Source organism: Synchiropus splendidus, chromosome 2, assembly GCF_027744825.2.
Source record: "Synchiropus splendidus isolate RoL2022-P1 chromosome 2, RoL_Sspl_1.0, whole genome shotgun sequence".
Lineage (NCBI taxonomy): Eukaryota > Metazoa > Chordata > Actinopteri > Syngnathiformes > Callionymidae > Synchiropus > Synchiropus splendidus.
Window position 1 is genome coordinate 30,610,903 of NC_071335.1, and position 11,089 is coordinate 30,621,991.

An 11,089-nucleotide genomic window follows, 5' to 3' on the forward strand; every position below is an offset into this window, starting at 1 on the left:
TTTGTGGAAATAAATGCTACACATGGTAGAAAGCGCCTTGAAATGATTTATTTCAATTTCCTCTGGCTCATTAAAACATTAAAAAGATATCATATATGCCGGATGTGACGTCATCACTCCCAGGCAGGTAGGACACATTTGGTATCTACACCGCCTCGCTGGATCCTGCCTTTCCTCACTGGCTGCATATATATCTATCTATCTATCTATCTATCTATCTATATATATATATATATATATATATATATATATATATATATATATATATATATATATATAAAATGTATAATGTAATGTTGAAAGATTCCATTCAATCAGAGCAGCAATTAATCCGACCAGAACTCTGTTTCCGTATAAAGCAAAGTGCTGTGTGTCATATTGTTTCTCTGGAAAGATAACAAGAACATTGCTCATTCACAGCTGCCAATAAAAGGCACTGTGTCACATTTTCTGCTGATTTTTTTTTTTTTTTTTTGGGAAACAAAGACACATTCTTTTCAGAGACGGTCTCTTGTCTCCGGATTTTACTCCTCCCATCACTGTTCCCAGCATCATCACATTTGTTCTGTCCCCCTGCGTCACCACTTCCGCCTGGCCATCACCGTTGCTTTCTGTCTGTTGCCCAACAAACTACCACAGTAGCGTCATCCTACACGGATGAATGTATTTAAATCCTAATTTGGCATCAAGCTAATGGAACGTAGGAGCACGGGACAAGTTGTTTGGCACATTTTTCAAAACACTTTTTAGCAGCATGTAAAAGTCAAGGGCTTCACTTCTTTGTCTCTGAGCCTTCTGCTTCTACATCAAGAATCTTTCTGACATGTGAGGCTTTGCAAAACAAGAAGCTAGGTTGGTTTATCTCATGGAAATGTTGGCACGATGTGTTCAACCATAAAAACGGATGCACAATAACCGCGAGTCATTCATTGAGTGTTGCCACTTGATCTTTGGCCCTGCAGTCATGACGAATGTGATATGAGTATATTAGAATTGTCCCGTGTCCACTCCACAAACCTCCTCAACTTCAGTCGCTACTTCACTGAAAATCCTCTCTGTCCACTCCATTCTGACTCCGGTGCTTTATTAAAGAGCAAACATGAGAGAGCAAGAGACACTTGATTCCAGTGCAGAAAAAACAGTTGCTTGCGTGACTGCTTGGCATAGCCATTTCCTGTGTGAATGACACACTGGCTATACGTAGAGAAATTGAATATACAGCCTTGTTGAACTATTTATTAATTACAGTATTGTATTTACTGTACAACTGCATTAAAGATTCATGGACACTGAACACGAGAGCTTTTAACTAGTGATGATTTCATGCGGTTTCGTGAAACAGTCTCCTCATTTCCGAAGGCCACTAGATGACACTGTCTGCTGTTTGGCTTTGAGCAACTACAGGTATTTCTGTGAAAGCTCACATCATTTTTAAAAGCAAGAGCGCCACCCACTGAGCACTTCGTTTTTGAGAGTGTTTTGTGAAAAAAAAAAAGAAGAAAAAAAAGACATTCTCAGTTAACAATTGTTTATGAAGAATGAAGGCATAATCTTAAAATAATAATAATAATAATAATAATAATAATAATGTAAATAAACATTAATCCTGTTCGAACACTGTGATGATAATTGACAGTTTTCAGTTATGCTTCATATCCATGTTAATGCCTCAAACCTGTTGCAGGAGAGGGGGCTGAACATTCAGGCTATGCTGTTTGTACGCATGTAAAAATAGCATTCCATTCCATACCATTCCATTAAGAGGACACAAAGCAAACATTGAGACAAGAAAAACAATCTATTTTTTGATGTATGATCTATTTTGTTCAAAGAAATTACAAGGTTCCTGGGTATCTCAAGTGCCTTTTATAAGGATGTGAAGACTAGAACTCATCAATACATAAGGCACTGATCATCAACAAAGCATGCAGAACCTGAAATGAAATAAATACTTCAAACTGAACTTGAAAGCATCCCTGTATTATGATTACAGTTTGAATAAACAGACTAGATAGACCACTGAGCTCCAAGGTTAAGGTAAAGTTTTTTAATTGCTAATTCACTTTCAATAAGCAGTAATTATGGTGCACAAAATAGTGTGTCTTATCAAGATGCAAATATGTATTTTATAATGATTAATTCCAGGCTGATATGCTGCTAATACACAGGTAAATATATATATATTTTTGGGTCATAAATGTTCCCTAATCCACAGTGTAAGCAATAAAACAAACATGAACAGATGTTTGGGACGTTTTCAGAGTTCGAGATGTAAAAATGCTTACACATTGCATGTTCTTGTTTATGTTCTAGTTTGCCGCTTAAGCACTGAACAGAAATTCACCACATAAATGCAGCTTTATTAACATACTCTGTTCTTTCAACTTCTTTAGCCTCTCTAGAGTGCAAGTTGCCAACCATCTGACTGAGATGACAGAGCTCAATTCTTGATGTCAAACATTCTGGAATTCACTTTGCAAGTAGAAGTGTCATTGCAGTCTGTATGCCTCTGATGAAATGCTTCTCTTGTTCATGACGTACATACATGCACATTAAAGTCTGGAGATATAATAGGTTATTATTTCCATAATTCATTATGCCTGTCTTTTTCTTGACATATAAGCCACATCTGTTCAAGGGAATTCTATATCTCCCTCGTATGTGCTCGACCCCCATTCATTTAAACGTCCTCGCCTCCTCGCAGTCGAGTGCTCCCCTCTCATCTTTTATTTTTAACCCTGAAGGAGGCCAGATTCATGACGCAGATGGGCAAATTATGCTGATGCTGTCAGCAGGTAGCAACCATTGCATGAATGAAGGAGGAGGATATGAGAGATAAGCACCACAAAAAAACAACGGGATGATAGTAATAGCAAAATATTGTTCAAACCAATGGCACGTCTCACTTCTTCTGGGGTTTCATTTTGGAACTGAACTCTCAGCTTCACGACAGAGAGCTGCGTGCCTTTCCAGGAATTTCTTTCTTTCTGTCTTTTTAGACGCTTAGACCACACCCCTAACCTGCTTCCCTGATCACCATGAATTTCTTTGCCTTTCTGAAACACGACTGTATGTAAGTGACGCTCGAAGTTTAAAATTGGTCTGATGAGTTTCAGGCACCATCAAGAACAGCACCTTTGATCCCTTTTGATGGATTTAAAAGAAAATCTAAAGCTTCCAAGTGAAGCTGCAAGATGATATTTAAATACAGGAACCGCAGAAACATTAGCTCACAGGACAATATTAGCTCATACATGTTAAATATATTTAAGGGTTTATTTGCTTGATCTTTTCCAGTAGCCTGGTGATGGTCTCATGAGGCTTCATGAAACAGTCTCTCGTTTCAGAGCCCACTAGATGGCACTCTCTGCCCTAAAACCTTTGGATTTCAACAACCATTACAATGGAACCTCACATCATTTTCAAACCATGAGCGCCACCTACTTGACTCTGAAATGAGGACACTGTTTCATGAAGCCTCATCAGCCCATTGCGATCCCACACAACAGACCATAGCAAACACAAATCACATTGCCAGTACAGTTTAACCCTAAAGTATCGAAAGAAAAGAATTAAGATCCCAACAGTGTGGCTGACCTGGTACAAGAAAACTACTGGCTTCACAAATGACTGGCTTCAAATCTAAATAAAACTTTTAGGAGTTTATTTAGCACAGAACCTTCAGTGGAAAACAACTCCAGAAAAGAAGCAGCACTGAAGCGGCAAATCAATATCCACTCACATTCACATGGACATATTAATTTTCCAACTTTCTGTCTTCAGCGGAAAAGACCATAAATGATTAATGTGTTGTGTATCCCAAAGCAAATATCTAACTGAGGATTTTGGTCGACTCCCTGAACAAGATGGGGAAAAAGAGAGTATTTTATTCGTTTTTATTTATTTTTCCAAATAAGAGAAAACTGAGAATTAAAATCAGAAAATATAATCGACCATCTCATTAAACAGACACAATTGTGGCCGTCCATTTTTCTGGCTGTCCCTTCTTCTCGAGGCCTGAAGAAAATGGTGGGACAGAAAGAAGTCAGCATTGCCTTATTCTAACTTCCTCCCTCTCCCGCACTATGTTCTGTCATGCTGAAATCTTGGCACGCCCACTCCTTTGTCTGAGCTGAACGAAGAGGAGTTACATTTAATCTCATGTCCCTCAGCAGTCACTTCGACAGCTCGGCTGCAGCTCTGACAGGCGACGCACACAAAAACAAGACTCACAATTAAGAGGTTTTATTTATTTCCACTACCCTTTCTAAACCTTCTTTGAAGTGTTTCCCAGAGAAAACCAAACAACTCTCAGTATACGCCCTCGTGGCATATGTGCACAAGGTGGTGCCATGTTTTTAAGTCACACCATGAAAGTGTGAGAAGAATATAACTTCCACCTCAATTTAATGGATATATTTGTCAGTCCAAGACATACGAGCAGCACATTACACTATTCTATGCAATCACAGATGAAGACTTAGACTGAGTGATATTTTTACTGGAGTTAAATTTAGCTCATGCAAAAGTATCTTTGTCCTCCCTCATGTACTGCACTTCAACTCTAAGAATGCACTTGTGGTCTGTCAGCTAGCCAAACAGAAGTGTGTGGCAGCAAAAGTCCCAATCCCCAGACCGACATCAGATGGAAGTAGCTGCTCTCCCTCCTTCTTGCGCTCTCGACCCAGCTGATGCACAAATGTGTGCGCGCGTGTGCGTGTGAGCCTGACGTCAATACTCCTCCATTCCATTTTTAACAGGAGAGTGAGAAGGCTCGCAGCACTTTGTAGGTGTAGACCGTTTATTCATAGACGGAACTTCGCTAGGTGAGACTTTCACAGGTGAATTGTGACTTTGTAAACTGGATTCTGATGTGATTTCATAGATGTGGATTCTGTCTGCATTACTGGACTTTCTCTGGAGTAATCCTGTGAGCGTGGCAGGGATTATGGACTCGACCAGACACAGAATAAAAAGAAAAACAACAGATTAACAGTTCTAATAAGGGGAATTATCCTTGTTTGATCAGATGGCAGGCCTCCTCCTTTTCTATTTTGGTCGTCCACTCTCCACTTACAATTTATACTGGTGAAGACTGTGTGCCAACTGCCTCCAGCAAGTTTTCTCTTCAGGTAGATTTCATTTGGACTCCAAGTATTATTGCTGCAGGAAGCATAAAGGTCATGTTCTAATCAGATTTAGAGACAAAACCTTGTTGTCGACCCAAAACTGTGGATTAACTTTGAGTCATATCTACAACTGCAACTGCAGGGTGAATCAAACAAACGCTCATTATGAAGCATGATACTTTTGCTGATGGTGGTGGCCAAGTGCAAGTTGCAAGTTCTTCTGCAAGTTCAACCACAGTTTAGAGTCAGAGTTCATCTGTTTTGGTTAATAATCAGATGTAAATTTGCAGAAAGAACAATGTCAACTACGAGCTTTTCACCAGATGCACTGCCAGCAAAGTAGAGCGTGATGAGAACTCTCCTCTCTCTACAGCAGGATTTTTTTTACCAATGAAATGGGTGAAGTAGTCGTAGTAGTAGTAGTAGAAGTAGTACTAGTACTAGTAGTAGTTACATGTAACATTGTAACTTTTCTTTTCTTCTTTTTTATTTATTTTTTTTTAAGATTAAATGTGGTGTTCCTCAAGGCTTAATACTCTGGACCCAAACCATTAGCATTCCATGTTAGAAACATAGATATATAGATAGACAGACAGACAGACAGACAGACAGACAGACAGATAGATAGATAGATAGATAGATAGATAGATAGATAGATAGATAGATAGATAGATAGATAGACGGCATTGAACCTTCTGCAGCCATGCATTCTAATGCAGAGCACAAGGACGACCTTGGTAAGTCGCCATGGAATCCCATTGTGGTTTGATGGAAGATTATGAATACATGAATACTAATAATAAACCCATCGTCGGAGTGACAGCAGGGAGTAGAGACGGATACCATCGTGTGGTAGGTGCAGTTTGATTCCAGATATTTTATTCATTTTATGTATTTTATTTTGAAAAATGACCGGATTCTCTTGGTTAAGTCTCAGTCATTTGAGCGCCAAAATGTAACCCACAAGCTTGCAAAATTAGTCAGAAACAGCCCTCTTTGGAAAGTTTTTTTGCAACGAGGAAAAGACTCAGGGAAGAAACAGGAGAAGAGCCCATGACTTCCATGAAGAAGAACATTTTTAACAGACAGTAGTAGGAGTTGTACTTGAAATAAGCATTTATCATGGTCGGTGATTCCCACATGGCAAGCACACAAACATGCAGAGGCCTTATCTGACAGTTCAAAGTGCCAACTTCATACCCCCCAGGCCACGTTCAAATGGTCAAACGTAGACCGATCCTCAGTGAGAAAATGGTTGGGGACCACTGCCGTCGAGCAAATGAAGGGCCTCTTAAAGCCTCATCTTACCATCACTATTAGAACTGATTGTTTCGGGACTGAATCAAGAGTTCACATATCCTCTCAAACCATCACCAATAGTAACTTGTGCGTTATCAGTCGAAGATGCTCTGATGTGAACACGTCCCCTGTTAACTGTGGAGAGAGACACTTAATTCTGGGCGAAAGTGGCTCCTTTAGCTCCAAAAATGCAGTTTAGTATTCACTCCAGCACAAACTGGAGAAAAATAATCAATTGCCAAAAAAAAGAGTGGTGATTATTGTCTTTGTCCTGCTCTCAGACACCGAACAACAGACAGCGGCTGCAGAGCAAATTGTTGTGGCCAGCAGGGGGCAATTTAAACAGTTGTGTAAGTCAGCATGTCTGCGGCAGAGTGTCTGCTGAAAATACAACACAGCGCTGACAGATGAAAAGCATCTCGGCCCAAGCATGCTTTGTTATTAACGGCTGAGCACACAAGTCACACAACTCCACCTTACCGTGACGTCAATGAGGCTACATGTCTGCTCAAACAATTTACCTCACCTTTTTGAGTCAGAGTGGAGAATCAGAAAATTGCCTGCTACACCCAAACAAAAGACATTTTGTGCGTGGTTGGGTGCCAGTTGTATAAAATCATATTTAAAAAAATATAGTAACGATCATAAATATTGAATGAATATTTAAAAAGGTAAAAATAATACTAATAAAAAGTAAGCTAGAATGAAAACGGTGCTAAGCAGGTTAAATTGTGAGCAATAATGAAACTGGCCACTTGTCATGTGTGCAGGCATTTTCAGAGGGGTGTGCTCAAGTTGGAAAAAATATATGTTTACATTTTCACATTTTTTATGATTATTGTCATTGTTGATGTTGAATGGGTTTGTTTGGATTTACAAACATTCTTATAAGTTCATTTCTATCAGTTTGAGGTCACATGACCAGCTTTGGCTCAAAACAAGTTGGATGAAATTTTTACTGTTTTAAACAGAGCACAGAGTGAAATGACTGAAATAATTCAACTTTCATGTTTAACAAAACGTATTCTCATCTATTAAACATCACTTATACTACCATTGCGTCACCGTACTCTACCACTGCTTAAAACAAAACAAGGTTGCTGGTTGAGTCCAGCTTTAAAAGTGTGATGCATTCAATCATGGAAGTTCGTTTATTCATTTGTAAGATGTGTTTGACATCGACATGTGATTGGGGGACCTTAGTAACGTCCGACCAGCAGCAACATTATTTTCAGCAGCTGCAAGTAACGTCAAATAAATACCCCATTAGACACCAAAATACCTTTGAGATAGGGAAGTGATGAGAAATGGAGAGTGTCCTTTCTCTTTCTTTAGAATTTATGAAGGCCAAGATATGTGCTCCTGTGAAAAGGGCCACTGTTTTCATGCAGGGGAAAAGGGCTTATGCTTGAGAACCACTAGGGTCTTTCTGAGCACCTTATATTGAGACATACTCATTTACTACTTTGCATCATTGACTGCATCCCTGCACGTACTCTTGATGAATCGATTTGAACTGTTTTTTATTTGAAGTAACTATAATTCTTCTTTTTTTTAAATTAATTTAAAACCAATGTCTTAAGACAAAAGACAAGTAGAATTCAGGGGGAGAAAATAGAACAATCTGGCCAGGTGCAGGTGCAGCACTTGGCAGAGTGGATGATTCACTCTGAGGTGTGAAGTTATTAATACTGTCGTCGGCTTCAACATGAAGGATATCAAATGTTCAAATGCTTTTAAGGCCAAAACCTCCTGCTCATATAAACCAAAAGAGAAGAGAAGCACCTTAAACCTGAAAACGATTTTCCTCTTCTTGTACACTCAGCCTTGTATTCAGGACACACTGACTCAAACAATAACAGCAAAAGCAATTAAGTGGTAGAAGCAATAACTCTGCACCTGCACCTCTGCGTCCTCTCCATCACTGAGGCTGGGAGGTTTCACATTCAATCCTTCTATAATATCCAGCCCTGGTGAGCGGAAATGTGATGATGGGATGGAAATATAATGTGAACCACCAAGGCAGCCATTGGTCAATGAAAGCCATTAATCTTTTAGTGGACTGTATGAGAGTCATAGCAGGGATCCGCCTCGAAAATGCCAGTAGGAAGATACTGAAGTGAATGTCGAACCATTATTAATTATTAATACCTCCTTCATCGGTTTCCCTACCCTTTGATTTATAATAATCCACACGCAGTTGCGTAGCTCAAGACAGCTATTAGAGAAAAGCAATGCATCAACTTTTCAGGGCGGGAATGTTCAACTGAACTCGACTGGTTTTAAACAAATGGAAAGGATGGGGCTCGCTGGGCTGTGAAGAACCAGCCCGCCTCTTCTGCTCCCCGGTGAGGTAACTAGATATCATCCACTGATCTGTGGCTGAGGAAGCAAACCAGCAGTCCACCCAGAGGAACATCAATAATGAGAGCAGATCATCTGATGACTCACATAAGGGCCATTCAGAGGAATGGAAAATTCCTCATCCTGTTTCAGCATGTTATACGTGAGTGACCGTGAAACCAGGTCTGTTTGACACTTATTACACTTGGTTTAAAAATTCTCCTTTTTGAACATTTGTCAAATGTAAGTGCTCAATAGTGCCTCCTCCTCTACAGATCACCATTTTCAGAAGCATTGTCCAAGGTCCTGAATGCTGTGTGGTGCCAGAAATAAATGGTCCACATGCAACTAAACTAGTGCTTGATATGCTGCAAACCAGGCAAAAAACTCTGCCCTTTAGATCTGACTGCAAACCTTAGTAAATCACCTTCAAATCATTGCACATATAAGTCTAGGACCAGAGCAAATCTGAACTCAGTTGCCCTTCTAGAAATTAAACAGCTTACAACATCATATTGACGTGTATGCTACGCCACATTGTTGGCCAACAACAAACCCCGTGGATTTTTATGGCACACCATAAAAGCTTATGCTGCTGTCGAACTCCAAATGTGGTGGATCACTAGACGTCAAAGGAACATAATGGGGGGCTTTTATTCTCCCACATAAAAGATGAGAAATGGTGGTATTGACTGTAGAAAAGTTCTGCTGGATACATTTCCTGTTCGTGACTCTCTGGATTCTTCAGTGCATTTGTGTCAGTGTTTCCGGAGCTAGATTTACTGTGTGACTTGTCTCCCACTGAGATACATTAAAGTGAGTCTGGAAGCGTGAATCAGTGAGTGTATTAGCATGTGTTTCTAGAGGTGATATGTTTTTTGATAAATTGATAAACACTTCTATTGATGAAGGAAACATAATCTGATCAAAATAAAATTCAGAATTTTGTTAACGCATTCATGTTTCTTTCTTTCCAAATGTTTTCTTTCTTAAGTATTGCTTGTGGCTCCATCTCAGCCACAGTTTCTTCAGGAAAACAAACTTGTGATGAGACTTGTGATGATCCTTTGATGTTGAAAATATATAATAGAATATCATAATGACTTTAATCAATGTTTATTTCAATCTCCTCTAATACGTTGTAATTACAGATGACATTTGTATCCTGCATTATATAATGTTGCTACACTACATACAGTGCAGTCATCATCCCTTGGTGCATTTCACAATGACTGAAAAGGAGAAAAGTGAAGAACAGCAGAGCTTGAACTCGCCGCCTCCAACTCAGAGGTCAATGACCTAATCCATGATGCAAACCGATCAAGTGATGTTTGGAACTCAGAATAATGAAATCTACTGGATCTGATGCCAACTGTTGTTCATGTTTGCCAAAATATGATACTTCTACTCCCAATACTTTGCTAGGATGAGTTATGAAACTACTTTGCTGTGATAAGAGACTAGCTGGAACCCTTGAGCGGACTACCTGGAGACATACTTTTATCTGAAAATAGGTTTTTGTAACCCTCATGGTCACATTTCGTCATACAAATAGCGCCCTCGCATCATCAAGTAAAGTGCAGAAGAAACAGGGCAGGTGAGTGAGGTTGTACAACACTGTAACAGACTGCTAATTTCAAAGGGTTTAACTGAGCTGTTCTGCTGCATTCCAGACTCTTTGATTTGAAACTTCATGCTGCCAAAGACATCAATGTGAATATTTTCAGAGGTGTCTACTCGACTGCCCAAAATGAGATTTATTTTGGGTGTGTGGTCTTCAATTTAACTGGGACCCCAAAAACAGGAGTCCCAGCAGATGTTTGTCTTTTAGCTCTTGAGACTAAATTTGCCATATTCATCTCTGAAATCAAACTATTGCTTGTAGCACAAGAGACGTCCATCTTTTCATTTTGAGAACAATTTCGCATCTAAAATGGATTTGTGAACCGGGCATCCGTTCAACACGCCTCACCGCAAGTGTGCTGCACAGAAAGAAATGCTTTCTATCACTGGGAAATGAGATGACGTCTTGTACTGGTGCATGTGAAAGGCACTCTAGCTGTTCTGTAGAAACTAATGGACAGAGTCCAGACCAAAATGAGAAAACAAACAAACAAAAAAAAACAAAAAAACAATTGCAATCCCTCTGGTGCTTGTTACACACAGTGATGCCACTCTTCATCTTTTCTTACAGAGACCACGAAGCCCCTTCCACAATTGTTTCAGATGATGCCTTCGGAACAGAGAGAGGAATTGTGTCCCCATAACTGAGAATATCAGTGACCGCTGTGAGCTTCTCCTTGATAGAGCCCAGAGCC